The sequence below is a fragment of the Protomyctophum parallelum genome (assembly GCF_964188405.1).
Source record: "Protomyctophum parallelum genome assembly, chromosome: 18".
Taxonomy (NCBI): domain Eukaryota; kingdom Metazoa; phylum Chordata; class Actinopteri; order Myctophiformes; family Myctophidae; genus Protomyctophum; species Protomyctophum parallelum.
The window spans coordinates 22,390,733-22,407,126 of NC_139716.1; the positions used below are offsets into that span (position 1 = coordinate 22,390,733).

At 40.1% G+C, this 16,394-nt stretch overlaps 1 protein-coding gene across 20 annotated transcripts in view; it reads left to right on the forward strand.

The window, feature by feature from the left end:
• The first annotated feature begins 1,037 nt into the window (after positions 1-1,037).
• The window catches only part of LOC310875778 (receptor-type tyrosine-protein phosphatase delta), a 337,144-nt gene continuing 321,787 nt past the window's right edge, over positions 1,038-16,394 (forward strand). For all 20 annotated transcript variants that reach the window (XM_083789123.1, XM_083789126.1, XM_083789140.1 and 17 more), the window contains exons 1-2: positions 1,038-1,113; positions 9,711-9,810. The gene's annotated coding sequence lies outside the window, so the exon portion shown is untranslated. The remainder of the gene's footprint in view (positions 1,114-9,710; positions 9,811-16,394) is intronic.

Below are 16,394 nucleotides of genomic sequence, written 5' to 3' on the forward strand. Positions count from 1 at the left end.
TATCATTATCTGGGTTAATTATTATTGATTCTGAATTTAATTTTAATACAGACATTCATCATGTTACCATTGAGATTGCCTTTTTTCATCTTAGAATCAGAGCCTATCTGTCGTTGGACGATGCAAAAACGCTGATCCACCTGCCGTTGTTTTCTCTCGGCTAGATTTTTGGCTCGGCTCGGATTCTTTCTGTCCTGCGAAAGAAAACAACTGACACATTACAACTTCTTCAAAATGCAGCAGCCAGAGTGTTAACTAAAACTAAGAAGATTTTTTTGAGTGGTGCAACCACTCAAAAAAACAGCAATGTCCCTATGTCCAAACCTATGTCCCTACGTATGTCACTATGTTTAGAGTACCACTAGGGGCGAAAGTGGCACTGTTGTGCTAGAAACAGAGAGAGAGAGATAGTGTTGCACTGTTGCCTGCTAATTACAGAGAGAGAGAGGGGGGGGGAGGGAGAGGGAGAGGTGTCTGCTAAATGCTAATTCCCCCACACAGTAACTCTGTCATTTCTCGACCATTTCGAACGTGAGGCGGCTCACCGGAACCGGCCTGGCACCCTGGGCACGTTCCTGTGGGTCTGGAAGTTCCGGAGACCCCCACACGCCACACGGAGTTGCACCACTCAGTTCACACGGGTGTGATTTTTTTATTATTACTAAAAACATACTTTAACTTTACCCTTAAATATATGAAAATAGCCGATCAACCACCTCTTGTAGATCTGCTATTTTCTAAATATTTTTGAGTGGTGCAACCACTCCAAAGAACAGCAATGTCCCTACATGTCCCTATGTTTAGAGTACCAACAAGAAAAAAACAACACTGCTAGACTGAAGACTCTGCATGGGAACACTGATCTACAGCCCTGGCATTTATCTGTTTCACTGTGTGTGCTTTGTGATGAATGAGGAGCTGATATAATGTACTTGAGCATTACGCAACCTGACCTTTTCCCCTTGTCTCTCTCGCTCTCTCTCTCTCTCTCTCTCTCTCTCTCTCTCTCTCTCTCTCTCTCTCTCTCTCTCTCTCTCAGGGACATTCTGAGGAGTAGTCTTCTTTCGTCACTCTGGTCTGGGACAGCAATCGCAGTTGTGTGTTCCAAAACGGGTAAGATCCACATCCTTAAAAGACCACTTCGCCACTTTTCAACCTATCTTCATATAATAGGTCCTCACTAATAATCATGATGGCACAATTATTTTCAACTCGGTCTGTGTCTCATAGGAGGGCGGCTGTGGGCAGTTCAGAAACCCGTCCACCAGTGATTACAGGGTAATCCAAGCTAATAGAAACTGCAGGTTTTCTAGTCCTGAAAAGTTCACGATAATAAAAATCACACCTGTGAGGGGCGCTAATATATTAAAGTCTAACTCATGTTGATTAGGTGATGTAAAACAAACGGTGCCAACACAAACATTATACGCCATTAACAATAAAGAGACAATATGACGTAATGAGGTAAATGCTGACATACATTTTCCCTTCATTGTCAATGGCGTTTACAAAACAAACATTGAACTAAAGACAAACATTGAACCTGTGTATAGACGAATTCAGAAACGGGTCTCATGTTCGCAGCAAACGTGTTTCCTGTAGGCGGAAACGACATATCTGCGGTGTAAACTCGCAGATCTTCTACTACAGTACATTGAATGGTAGAGTGACTTATGTTAGACTGCTCAAACATTACTCCTTTACTTGGTTTTTACTAACACTAACTTTACAAAGATGCCCAGAACATCGGGATGAACTTGTGTAGTTTATGGCTGCTCCAACAGTAGTGGCAACATTCAACTTTGGTCTTTGGAATTACTCTAGGGCTCTGGTCTCAGCCACCGCAGTGTATTTTTTGACATTACATTTTTTTCTCCAAAGTTGAATGTTGCCACTACTGTTGGAGCAGCCATAAACTACACAGGTTCATCCCGATGTTCTGGGCATCTTTGTAAAGTTAGTGTTAGTAAAAAGCAGGTAAAAAGAGTAACGTTTGAACAGACTAACATCAGTCACTCTACCATTCAATGTAGTAGAAGAGCTGGCTGTTTACACTGCAGATATGTCGTCTCCGCCTACAGGAAATACTTTTTCTGCGACCATGAGACCCGTTCCTGAATTGGTCTATAGGAGGGGCTGGAGCCCCTCAAAAATCTAAACATTTTTTGTAAAAAAATAATCTTGTTTAAAAAATAATCTGCCTAGCGATGATGTCACTTTCAGCCTGGCGCGCCCACTGAGGGCATGTCATCATAGCTGAATACTTTCCTAGTTAGAAAATAAGGGGGGGGGGGGGGGTGTATTCCAAGCAGAAAAAAACTAAACTAAAAAAACAACTTCACCTGTAGGAAAAACACTTCAAAAAACGAATGCACACCAATGTTAGGGAGGTGTTGGCCAAATCTGGTCAAAATGTTGGCTGTTTTATAATAAATAACCTTTCACTTTGTGGAAGTTATGTTCGTGAACCAGCAGTGACATTCACGTGTAGCCATAATCCAATTTGTCATGTCCAAATGTCAATGTGTGGGATTCATTCACAAAGCTAATAACAGCAGATCATCAAAATCAAATCAAAGGATCCGCTACATTTAGTTACAATAGACATGTTGTCAAATGTCAGTGCATGACGCATTGTCAGTCACAGTTTAAATGCATTTTCTTTGCTTGGTGGTTTTACTTTGTCTTATGAAAACAAGGGTCCTGCAGTATACACGCTTTATATTGCAGCTAAGATTGGATGTTTATTGATGATTGATGCCATGCACAATGCACATCAGTTTGATACTTTGTCATCTCTTTTCCAAACACGTGGCATGCACACTTCCATCCACCATCAACCAAAGTACACGCCTCAAATAAAACTTGTTCATTTGAACAATTTTGTAGACTAGAAACGTAAGACATATTGGATTGCCCCACCCCCAAATGCACATGTCTTGTGGCAGCACTTTCTTTTTAACTGGATTAACCATATACCATTATTACATCTCCACTAAAGCCAGATACGAAGCCTATACCATTTTTTATTATAAACTATACAAGTAATAGAAATAACGGTGGATTGTTATTCACTGTGCAAGAATAAAAACTAAAGCAGTTCTTGGTGTGTGTGCGACCCATCAACTTATTTCTATTTATTAATTGCATGATTTGATAAGGATAACGTACCCTGAGTCAGAGCGTGGTGGTCACAAAGAAAAAGTGATTTAAAACTACATATACAAGTATACATTCGTAGCCACAATCCTTGCACTACGTGCTTGTCCCAATTATTTTGTTTTAGAAAATCACTTCCACAATGTTTTTTTTTTTTGTGTGTGATGTGTGCTAACAGTACTGGAGGGCAAATGTGCTGCTTAATTGGTTGGTTGAGATCTTCTAGTGCTGCTGGCTGCTGCTGCTGCACTCACTCAGTGATTCACATGAAGCATGCTAATGGTGCCCCCTGGAGGGCAAATGTCTCTACTGCCGTTTAGAGCAGAGCAGCTTTTCCTCACTGCCCTTCTGAGGGTTCTTTAAAGTAGCTAAGGACATTTACTTGAGTACTGCACTTAAGTACAATTTTGAGGTATTTGTACTTTACTTGAGTAATTCCAACTTCCAATACTTTTACTTCTACTCTACTACATCTTGGATGCAAATAATATTTGTACTACATTTATTTGAAAACTTTAGTTACAAGTTACTTTGTAGATTTCGATTTTTACTACAAAATACATTAACCACTTCAGTCCAATATACATACATTTCGGCCATTTCAACATCCAATGTACAAGCTCTTGTAGAACTTTTAGATTTTTAATTTTTATACATTTGAAAACTTGAAATGAGACATTCTGCATAATGAGTACTTACTTTTGGTACTTTAAGTACATTTGATACCAATTATTTTGTACTTTTACTCAAGTAAATTTTGAATTCTGGACTACTACTTTGCAGTATTCATACTTTGAGTACTTTTTCCACCACTGACAAAAAAGACATACTCTCTTTTAGGGTTGAGTGCACACATTAATGTCAAACGTGCGCCTCTCTGTGTGGAGTTTGCATGTTCTCCCCGTGTCCCCTAGGGTAGGTACCCTCACAAAAACATGCAGTAATCCTGGTCTCTAAACTGCCTCCCCCTGGCCAGCCGGGGCACCTGATGGAGGGGAAAGGAACTGATTGGAATAACGTGTTCCTTCACGAGCTACGTCCAACCAGGGAAACTCCCCCCTGTCAGGTGTAAAGGAGCGACTTGGACACTCATGCATGAAGGAAGCATGAGTTCAAGTCCGTTGCTCTCTCCAGGTTGGCGGAGGGTGTGTAGAGCCCAGGATCACATTTGATAATTGACACATGGGTGAAAAATGGGTTACAAAATCGTGGGATAAAAATGATAAAAAATAAATAAATAAAACACTACACTGAAAACTCTGTCGTAGATGCGAGCAGAGACACACTGAACCATTCATCACCGGAGTGACCTGTTCACATGTGACTAACATGACATGACATAAAGTTTACACTGTCTGGCAGCTTACTGGTGGTAATTGGCATTTGATTTTCCATTTATTTTAACTAGCAACATAATATTTAATGTACATGTTAATTGTGCCATTATACCCTACAGAGGTCACATATGATGGGTGAATGAAATCATCCTCCGTTCAGTACTGTATGCTGGCAACTATATAGCACTGGTTCTCAACACCGGTTCCGGAGTCCACCAGGGGTCCAAATTGACCCTTACGGGTCTGTAACTGGAGAGTGTACTGTACAAATAGAACCAAATTACGGGACTCTGAGTTCAATTTAGACTATGTTTATATGCTGCAATACAAACACAATGGAACTGTAAAGCATTCCATGGCCAGTACGGGGATCGAACCCGCAACCTTAGCGTTATCAGCACCATGCTCTAACCAATGAAGCTAACCTTATAGACAAAAGGTATCCTTCCTCCAAGTTGTACTGCTTGTCAAAGTGTAAATTGCAGACTTGAAAAGAAAAGAATCCAAGGCACTCCGTCTTTGCTGAAAAATGTAATAGTTTATTTGATGATGAGCAAGGCAAATAAATAACAGGACCTACGCGTTTCGACCAAAAGGTCTTCGTCAGGGTCTATCTGCCAGCTTGGCTGATTAGTCACCCTTAAGTACAACCAGGTGGTGGGTGTGATCCAATGTGTCATTACATCGTTATTATTTTATTGGCATATAAATTATTTCATTTTAGTTACATTATTTCATTGTATAAATATCATGTTGATTACACATCATAAGATGTTCAATAAATCAAAAAACTAATTATAAAAATAACAAAACACCCAAAGTGACCAGCACCAAGTGAAAAGTAAAAGACAATTAATGGGAAAACAAAGGGAAAAGTATAAAGTAAATATTTATATTGACACATTTAAACAGTAACCCAAATCACAAAGATAATATGCAGGACCATCAGAGAAAAGGCAGGAAATCAACTTCATAATTTAGGCCAGGAAACATTGTGGCTAGAGTGTTAGAGTTACTATCCATAAAGCTCAATGGAGCTAACCTGCCTTGACATTGTTTTCTAACCATGGCAAGACCGACATATTTCTACTTGCAAAAAAGAGATTTCAACCTTACTACTAATTTGTACTACTAGTAATAATAGTAATAATAACTAGTAATAATAATTATTAGCCGGGGCAGCTGATGGAGGGGAAAGAACTGGTCGGAATAATGTGTTCCATAATGTGTTCCTTCCACGCGCTACGTCCGGCCGGGGAAACTCACCCCTGTCAGGTGAAAAGAATCAGCTTGGACTCCTCATACATAGAAGGAAGCATGAGGTCAGTCCGCTGCCCCAACCCCAGGTTGGCAGAGGAAGTGTAGCGCCCAGGATTACATTAGATAATTGACACTAGATGAAAAAAATGGGTTGCAAATTCATGGGATAAAAATTATAAGGAAAAAAAAATCAATTAAAGAGTTAACAATTAATCAAAACTTCTGCTGTTCTATGAGTGGGCGTTTTTTATTAATGTAATACTGTAATGTAATCTAATGCTAAAAAAGTCCTCCCCACCTTAGTAGCCACAGAAATGTCTCAGACGTGATGTGACAGACAAGACAGTGCACTCTTAATTTATTTATTCCTCATATCATGCAAAGATGCCATTGCCTGGCCCTGTATCTCAAATGGTCACAAGGAATATAATATGCTTTCTGTATATCAGCTAAATGTTGCTTGTCGTTAGACATTGTCAATTTCTATTAAATTAACAGTTTGACTCCATAAAACGCGTTACCCCCTATTTAATAAAATATTCTACGCTGCCGAGATTGTTTTATTACCTTTAGAGATTGTTTTATTACCTTTAGAGATTGTTTTATTACCTTTAGAGCATACACTGAAGTATTTGCAGTCGGCATGTTTTGATCATCAGTACCAGTGGCCATTACAATGCGTTACAGTATCCGCCTCCATGAGGCATTGTAGTCCAAACAAACCCCACGTTCACTTACATTGAGCTCAATTGAACTCAATTCCCCAGAAGCCCTAGCAGCCCAGGTGATGACTTGATTTCCGGTTTCGTCATCATAACGCAACGGCCTCGTCATCAGGTCCCGGTTAAATCCGCTGTTTCTTTTTAATTATTTTAAAACAGCAAATTAAACGCATTAAACAAATGTCGGGTATAGCGTTTTACGCGCGGTGGAACACTGGATTAAACAATTAGCGGTCGTAAAACTGTTAAGATTCTCTGATTCTGGGTTATGCCTATATATATAGACATGCCTGACATTCTCATCATACTGCATGTCCCACATATGGACATTTGGACAATTGGACAGCAAATTGGCATTGTTAACCAACAGTTTCTCTTGTGTGTGACGTCAGATCAGAGCTCAGTCTAAGGGGGAAGAGAGAGACAGGAGAGAGAGACAGGACAAACACAGGGTTTGTATAATTTAGACAAAGAAAAAGACAACACAAATTTGGTCATCTTGATTGACGTCATGGTTATTATATTAGGTTTAAGATACAAGATTCAAGATTCAATAATTTATTTGCCACCAAGTTGATAGGAATTTGTCTTGGTTCATACTCAACATATACAGACAACCATAGATACAAAAACAAGAAGGACAATACAATACAAAAACCAGCAGCATAGGAAATTACATTCAGTTTTTTAAAGTACTATATGCATATTGCTACATACATACATCCATCAGCCCAACTGTGCCGGTATAGACAAGTCTGCACAGACTACAGTGTATATACATACGCCCATGTGGAGAGCAGCAAAGCCCCAAAGTCATTGTTTTCTCTCTTAGCCTGGCAGTCCTTGTAAGCAGAGGCTTCCTCTTCTCTTACACATGTCCATAGAATCTCCAATGAACTTGTCAAACGGGCTGCTACAAGGTAGTGTGTGGGCCTTTTCCACCTCTTGTACAACACTTTGCTCACCCGGTGGCTTCCCCCGGGGGAGATGGCGCCCCTCCCTACACCGTACTTCTTCCTGTCACGTTGAGAACAAATGCCCGACTGTGTCAGATGGGTGGGCGTCGTAGATGCTGGGAAGGCAATGATGCTTAACAGGGCATTTTGCTCGCATAATGCCCCATGTCCCCCATGGCATTCGCTTCTGTGAAATCTTGTCGAGGGGAGGTGGGGCTCAGGTGCCAGGGTGACTTCAATTTGAGGCGACAGTTACAAATGTGGCTCGGTCAAGGGAAAAGAGAACAGTTAAGTACAGATTGGGAGTATAGAGAAACTTTCTAAAAGTACTGGAATGGACATTGGCATGGATGCATGCCTTTTGCCATCAGTTATGTGTGCAATGCATGCATTTTCCCCATCTTTGCCCTAATTTCAGGTTAGATCTCTCTGGTTAAAGATCACACAGATGTCACAGTAACATGGCAGCACACACAATGAAATATGCAGTAAGTTGCATAGAAGCATCGTTATGTCATAGAAGCATCGTTATGTCAGTCGGTCAGCCTAGGTCTGTTCACTACCAAAACGTCTGGTCCTCAGAAGGAAAGTACTGCACAAATCTTAAACTAAGATGTGTAAAATCAACTTGGACAACTAAACTAAGAAACTGAAATGCAGATGTGTTATATCATGAATCACAAACTACATGTGCTGTCATTATGTGGTTTGCGTAGGAGAATTGTGTAGGAGAGGAGAGCTATGAATTATGGATGCGAACAATGCTACTGTATAGGAATACATTTATAATACCAACATTACCCAGAGAGTAGTAGTGTCATGCACTGCAGTTCACCAAATTAAATGTGCCGCTGATGAAGCCGACATCACATTAACCAAACCTCACTGCTGAGAAACCTGCCTGTCCATATAATTATTATTTGAACAGTTCGTTGCTGTAGATTTGAGGCCAAAGACATTTCCGAAGGCTTCTTCCGACAGTTGGTAATAAATAGTTAGCCTGGAAACCAGACGAATCTGCCAGAGCTAAAAAAATAATAATAATCATAATATATAATTATATATATATATATATATATATATATATATATACATATATACACATAGTAATGTTATGTTATGTTAGGATATGTTTGGCAAAAAAATAGCAGCACTATTTGAGCCATTTCGAATGTTCTATTTGATGCATTTTGAGGCATGTTCTGTCTGTGCGTGCGCGATATGTCTGCAATGTGTATGTTGGAGTGTGTACAGGAGCACAGGCAGGCATGTGTTGTGGTGCTTTGCCAAGCAGGACCACTATGATTTATTATGCTGCTCAAGGGGACGCTTACTTTATGAAGGTCACGTGACTTAACGTGCCAGTCAGGCACAGCGTGCCGTGTTCTTCAGCCCTGCTGGAGATGGGGAGACCTGCTAGAACAGCTAAAACACGTTCTAGCTAACTATATATATATATATATATCTAACACATACATATATATAATATATCTTATATATATATATATATATATATATATATATATATATATATATATATATATATATCGGTGTGTGTGTATTTGTATGTATGTGTATGTGTGTGTATATATATATATATATATATATATATATAAGCAAGCCACATAGACATTACAGCGCATCACTCCAACATGTGATCGAATTTACTGTACTGTATCATTGGTTTTCAAAGTGGAGTCTGGGGACCCCCTAGCGGTCATTGGGGACGATTCCAGGGGTCCCCAACAAAAAAGTTAATATAGCATCACAATAATTTGAACCACTTCATCCACTTGGCTATTCTAAAATAGCAGATCTACAAGTTATCTCTCTCTCTCTCTCTCGCTCTCTCTCTCTCTCTCTCTGATTGTTTAAGGGGTCAGTCACACTGCACACTATTTTATTTGTATTTGCAGACTGATGCATGTGTGGCTGCCTTTTTTGTGTAGTCTACAAAGCAGAGCAGCTTGCACCGCCTTCTGCCTTGATGTTGCCAGGCAACCAGATACGCACCTGCCACTCACTTTCAGTTTGTCTCTAAAGCAATCTCTTTGCCTGAGTGTTCACTGTTCACCGTGTTTTCTTAACTACTGTTTGTAACAACATCATACAGCTGGACAGAGGGGAAAAAACTGAAATGATCTTGTGCGTTTATCTGTTTTCAAGTAGTACATAATATATAATTATTTTCAGCTGCAGGCGCCCTGGCACAAACACAAGGGGGCCGGTGTGATCGGTGCCTAACGGTAATCTCCTGGCTTCTCTTTGTGTTCTAGGTGGGGACAAAGGGGGCATACGTTTGACTGGCGTGTTGGCGAGGGCATTGGGCAGCATGGTGGCACCTGCGTGAACCCGACCGAGCAGCCTCAGTTCTGGGTAAGTAGGGCATGCTTTGAGCTGCTGTACCATTGACCTTCATAACTTTCATAACATGAAAGTATGCATCACATACAGCAGGGCAGTTCTTCCCTCCATATAAGACTAAAATCTAAGGTAGTTTTATGAAAGACACCCTGAGGTATTTCTGAGAACCTTCACAGAATTGAATCGGGAAAAGTACCGACAAATACTACAAAACTACAGAGACCTGCATGCATTCCTGGCTTCAGAGATAAACGGTCTAAATGTGTTTATGTTTACTTTCTTGTTATTGTAACATCCTTTTCTATGGATTGTAACTAAGTTAAACCAACCTTTGTTCTATCTTCAATTACCCATGGGCGGCCCTGTTTTTGTGATGAGGTGTCCATGAGAAACTGCTCCCCCCTGAACGCTCAATATATATCACCACATTAATCGTTTCACCCATTGGCTGGGTGAAGTTTACTCAATTATATTAGGACCTTACTAGTTTTATTTGCATACTTGTTTACTGACCACTGTATGCGGTGATATTTAATAATGATAATGATAATAATGTAGACCATATTGATTACCCTATACTGTCATTATTTGATTTACTGAATCTTGAATAAACAAAACTGTGGATTTTTTTTTATTATCCTGCAATGGAAAATAAACAAACAAAAACAACTCGGCAAGATAATAAATTATGAAACCCAGGCTAGCCTACAAGGCAAATCAGATGTATTTCACCTTGTTTGGACCATTAGATAATGGCAATGATTGAACTACTGAACTTCAATTGAACAACCACTGGATCAAATTAATACACACCCGTAAGACGCCCTGAGGGCGAGGGCGCGTTCACGTATCCTGGGGTGACGGCAGACTGCTGGGCGAGTGCTGGCGCTTTGTCATGGGGGGGGGGGGGTGTCAGATCAACATATGGAATGAATTCTGTACTGGCCATATATGGAGTGTATCTTGAGTGTATAGGGTTTGATGAGGTCAGTTCAACATGAAATGTCACAACAGGTCAGCTCCATATATGGATATCTAAGGGTGGCAGCGGGGGCAGTGTCTTGAGTGTACAGGTATTGATGAGGTCTGGCCATATATGGAGCGTGCCTTGAGTGTAAAGGGTTTGATGAGGGCCTGTTGAAAACTCTATTTTTTTTTTCCAGCTACCGGTCACGGCTGCACTAATAACTTTGGGGCGGGGCCATCTAGAGTTTGAAGGGACAGATATCAGTCAACAGGGAGACATAGAAGAGGAAGGACGGGTGGGCAAGGATCAGAACAGGTCAGCTCCATATATGGAGAGCTAAGCGATTGAGGTCAGATGTAGAGTTGATGAAAATGGACCTCCCCCCCTCCGTTTTAGTGCCATAATTTAGAGCCATGCCGTTTAATCACCATTCATTAAGGACTGACCTAGAACATTTTAATCAAGACAAATGAGAACCTGTTAAGTAATGTGAAAATAATTCTACCTGAGGGATATGTTTCTCCTGACATTCAGCATATTCATGATGACACGTGTGTGCATTCAACCCATCTCACCTACTATAAAGCTCCACCGGGTAACCTCCAGTCGCTCTCATTCCTGCCGTAGTCGGTTTTCCACTCTTGTGGCTTATTCCTGTTCTATCTCTCTCTTTAACTCCTTTAAGCTCAAGTGTTTTTTCATGCTGTGTACAGCATGATTTTATGAATGGCCTCCCAAAGTAGTGTAAACTGTGCAATTAAGCCATTGTTGTTTTAGCCATTCATATTTTGATTGTATTCTTTTTTTTTTACCTGGACATATCTGAATGACTAGAGTCTAGTGTTGAAACAATCAAATCTTCTGCATTCAGCTTTATCTTTTGTTTCTCCCCTTTTTCTTTTATTATAGAATGTACATAATCCATAAACCATGTAATGCAGCAGAGCGTGAAGCTAATAGTTATTACATCTGATTATACTAATGCAAATAATAGAAGATCAAAATAAGAATCAGAATGGGAAAGGTCTCTCTCTCTCTCTCTCTCTCTCTCTCTCTCTCTTTCTGCACAGTGCATTGTCAAATTCAGATTCAGACAACCCGCCTGGTCTTTCGGTGATTAGCAAAAAAAAAGAAAGGCGTAATCCCCAGATTGCTGACATCATTTCCTTTGAAAATCTACTGTCAGAAAAAAGACAGATACGGCTTCGTAAAAATGGATCAAATCTGTTTCATGTCAGACACAAACGAGCGTTCGTTTCCCCCCGGGTGAACCCCTGCTATGACAAAATAACAGGTGGCTTCAGAGACTGAAACGTGGGCCACGGTATAAATCAGCTAAATCACTGGTTCTCAAGCTGTGGGCCCACGAGAGCATTGCAAAGTGGGCCCCCAAATCATTGCCAAAACCAACATTTAATTTGGTATGTCACCAGACGTATCATCGGTGGGCGGATCTCTGATCGCCTACACAGTCGTGCTCCTGGTGCTATTCATCGCATTCCCCCTTTAATGAATGCAAATCCATTGCTGTTACTCTGTTTTAGGTTTAGGTTTATTAAGAGAATTCCATGCAAAATGCATGTTATGTACTCTGTGGAGGAGGAACAGCACGCAGCGCAGTAGACATACTGTATCGTTGCTGTCAGGCAGAAACCTTGTTTCCTTTTATCTATTTTTTGTTAATTAATGCCCTACTTTTGTCACACTACAGTGTCACACAAACTGCTCACAACACATTGTGAGGTTGTAGATCTGCTGTTGTTAAATGTGCGTGTTGGTTATATCAGGGGTTCTCAACGTTTTTGGCCATGTCTCGCGACCCCCGCCCCACCCCCATCCCTACCACCAATACAAACTGACTGCAAAAATAACCTTAAAGGTGTAGTGAAATGGCATTTTATTTTGAAGTTTCAGCCTCAGACAGCAGGATCTACGTTTCTGAACCAATCAGAGCGTCACATCCCTCCAGGCTATGGGGCATAGCCAGGTCCACCCGTATGCAGAGTGGTTTGTTTACAATGTGACTGAGAGACGCCAGAAAAGCCAGGGGATCTTTTTCTAACCTGTAGGCCTACACAACCTATATACATATTTTAGCGTGATGATTAAGTTGAAAATGAGTAATACACTGTCTGGATGTCACCTTGAATTGGATTAAAAACGGAGGATTTCTGTTATCAGTAGCAGCTGTGTTTGGAGGACATGCATCAATGGGAATCAAATGGGTGAACTTGTGTAGCTCTACACGTCATCACGCAGCACGTTTCCGTTTTAAGGAAGTAATAAAATTTTTTATTTTATGGACTTTTGATATAAACACACACAAATGAGAATTTTTATATATTTTTGGCATCCATTGTTAGGTATGACCACAGATATGGTGTAAACATGTGAAAAACGTATTTCGCATTTCACTACACCTTTAATAATAGAGAAAATATATCATAAATGAATACTGAAACCAGATGTAATCATTAAGGAAAGTTTATGCATGCACCACATACTATGTAAACTCTAAATTTCCATTTTTCCAGCCATTCAGTTGCATTTTTCTTTTTATATATAATTTGGGGACCCCCCCCAAAATAATTTGGCGACTCCCCCGAGGGGTCGCGACCCACGGGTTGAGAACCCCTGGGTTATAATCAATATTTTCCCCAATGAAAAACATCAACCGTTTGTGGCTAAATTAGGTGCCGTTTTGTCACATGATGCAAGGTTTCCAACAGACAAAATGCATCGCTATAGAGCGTCGCAGCCCCGCCCCCTTTCATGACGACAGCAGGCCCCGGAAATAATTCCCAATGCATTTTTCCCATAGACATTTCCAAACGTTTTTATTTAAGACCTTTTAAGCCAAAGGCAACTCGAGTCGTGACAAATCATGACAACAAACACAATATTTTTATTATTATTTAACAAATAATTACAAAGAAGAAAAACAACAAAAAAAGTGTTGTAACCTGCCGTTTTTTTCTTCTTCTTCTTCGTTTGCCTGTTTACTGTCATGATTTCTCACAACTCGAGTTGGCTTTGTACGACGCTTAAAAGGTCTATAAATAAATACTTTTTGAAATGTCTATGAGGAAAATGAACGGGGAATCATTTCCTGGGCCCTGGTAGGGGGCGGGACTGCGACGCTCTATTACTATGTTTATTAAGAAACCTGCGTGCTGAGTTCATTTCATCCCCTGCGTGTAGGCGGTAGAGATACTGTATACGCCAGTGTGTCGGTGTAATGGGACGTGGGGATGTGTCTCTGGGCGGTATGGATGAGGTATTTAAGTCTGGTGCATATTTCATGACTGCTAACTGCATGCAGACCGGCTGGGCTGCTCATTAGCTGTGTGACAGGTAAAAAGGCTCTGTAGTGCATGTTAGATCAAACGCACACGCACGCACGCACGCACACAAGCACACGCACACACAGTATTACTTGCCCAGATATACACTTACAAACATGTACCAATGTGAACACAAACACTGTATCAGCATGGGCAGGTACAGTACGGATGGAGACAGACATGTGTACAATGACAGTCATTGTACACATGTGCCCACACGCACGCGCACATGCACACACGCACACATGCACACGCGCACACACACACACACACACACACAGTAGCAGCTATAAAATAGGACAGTCATGGACATGACTCCGAGTAATTAGGTAGATTCCCTCGTCACATCATTGTGTAAGCATTTGCTGCCATTGTCTGCATAATTACCGTGAGTGTTATTATCATTTAATTGAAAATAATTTCACAACTAATCCAATTATATAAAAATAAAAAAAACTGATTAAAAAATCAATCTATTACTAACCCCAACGATTGTCACTTCCAAGTGAAACCAAATGTTCCCGGTTGTTCATTATTAGACATGTGGTCTGTTTTGTGATACCGCCACAAGATGGTGGTGTTCCTCTCCATTTCACCCTCACAAATCAACTGGGCCTAATAGACTCACTGTATCATCACCAGTGTCTGTTTCTGTTGCACTGTTGTTTTTGGCAGCAAATTTCTATTTTAGGTTTAGTCATAGTCTCTTGAATAGTTTGCATTTAGTTTTAGTCACATTTTAGTCACCCGGAATGTTTTAGTGTTAGTCTAGTATTAGTCGACAGTTAATTTAGTCGACTAAAATGCGTTTTGGTGGGCGTTGATGCCATCGTCATATTGACTGTTTTTACACTAGATGAAAATAGCCGATCTACAAGCTCTTGATCTTGTAGATCGGCTATTTTCAGCATGCAACCAAGTGTAAAAGGACTTATATGACTGGATCTCTTGTCCACTAGTCTGTTTAACATTTTAGTCTAGTTTTTATTTGTTGACGTAATTGACAATGTCTTTGTGTTAGTCATCATAGCTTAGTTTTCATTTAGTTTCCATTTAGTTTTCGTCAGTGAAAATAGGTAGTTGACGAATATTTTTCGTCATAGTTTTAGTCGACAAAATCAACACTGTTCTGTTGTTTTTTTAAAGAAGAAAACCATAACCTCATAACTATGTTCAAAACTGTTACTATGCACGAGTCAGATTAAATAAATAGCAGACCTACAAACTCAAAATGTGACACTTTTTGAGCTTGCAGATGTGATATTTTTCCTACTTTTGCATGACACTGTAGTATCAGACAGTATGACAGTAAAGTAAGTTATGAATTAAATAGACATACAAGGTTTCTGCCCGACAGCAACGATATATATTTCCGCTTCTAACCTACTCCTCTGAACAAATACATTTAAAGGCAGATTATGTTGCAGAAAATCTTTGAAACTGTGAATCGGGGTTGTTAACCTTTTAACAACCCTGATTCATTGTAGGCTATTTATTTAGCTACACCTGTATGTAGTTACATTCAAACACGAGAGGAGGAGAATGTAAATGGAAGATGCAGCACTGCACGTTGGGGAATAGACGATCAAAGAGACGCATGACAAGATGTCATTGTCAAGCGGAAATCTCATATCTCCATATGTCATCTTTTAATGTTTGTATTCCTTTTCCCTGAACAAATGCCCCACTTTGTCGTAGAACAGTGGTGCGCAAAAATTGCCCGATCTACAAACTCACTCATTCTGAGCTTGTATAGACCGGCTATTTAAAAAAAGATATATATTAACTTGTTTATTGCCATTATTAGATCATTTACAGGCAATTTGTTCCACATTACAAGACAGATTTCTCTCAGTTCATTTTATTTTAAGTGTAAAAGCAAAACAAGTGACATTACACTCTAAAGAAGCATGCATGCACAGCACACTACATTTATATACACATGCATACATACACACACACAAATACATCTTCAGAGATAACAAGGACCGGCTATTTTTGCCAAAATAATTATTTAAAGTGAAAGTGAGTGTGGGAGGTGAAACAATCAGAAATCATTTAGGAAGAGTTTGTGACTAAATAATAACACGGATTATCCTTTTTCCATTTCCTGAAAAATAACAATGTCGGACATACAAGGTTTCCACCCGACAGCGACAAAGCACAGGAGCTCAAAGGCATCCCTATAGCCGGCAGATGGCAGTCTGTCCTCGCAGTATTCTTTAACAGGAGCCTCTCACGCTCTCTCTCTCTCTCTCTCTCTCTCTCTCCCCCTCTCTCTCTTT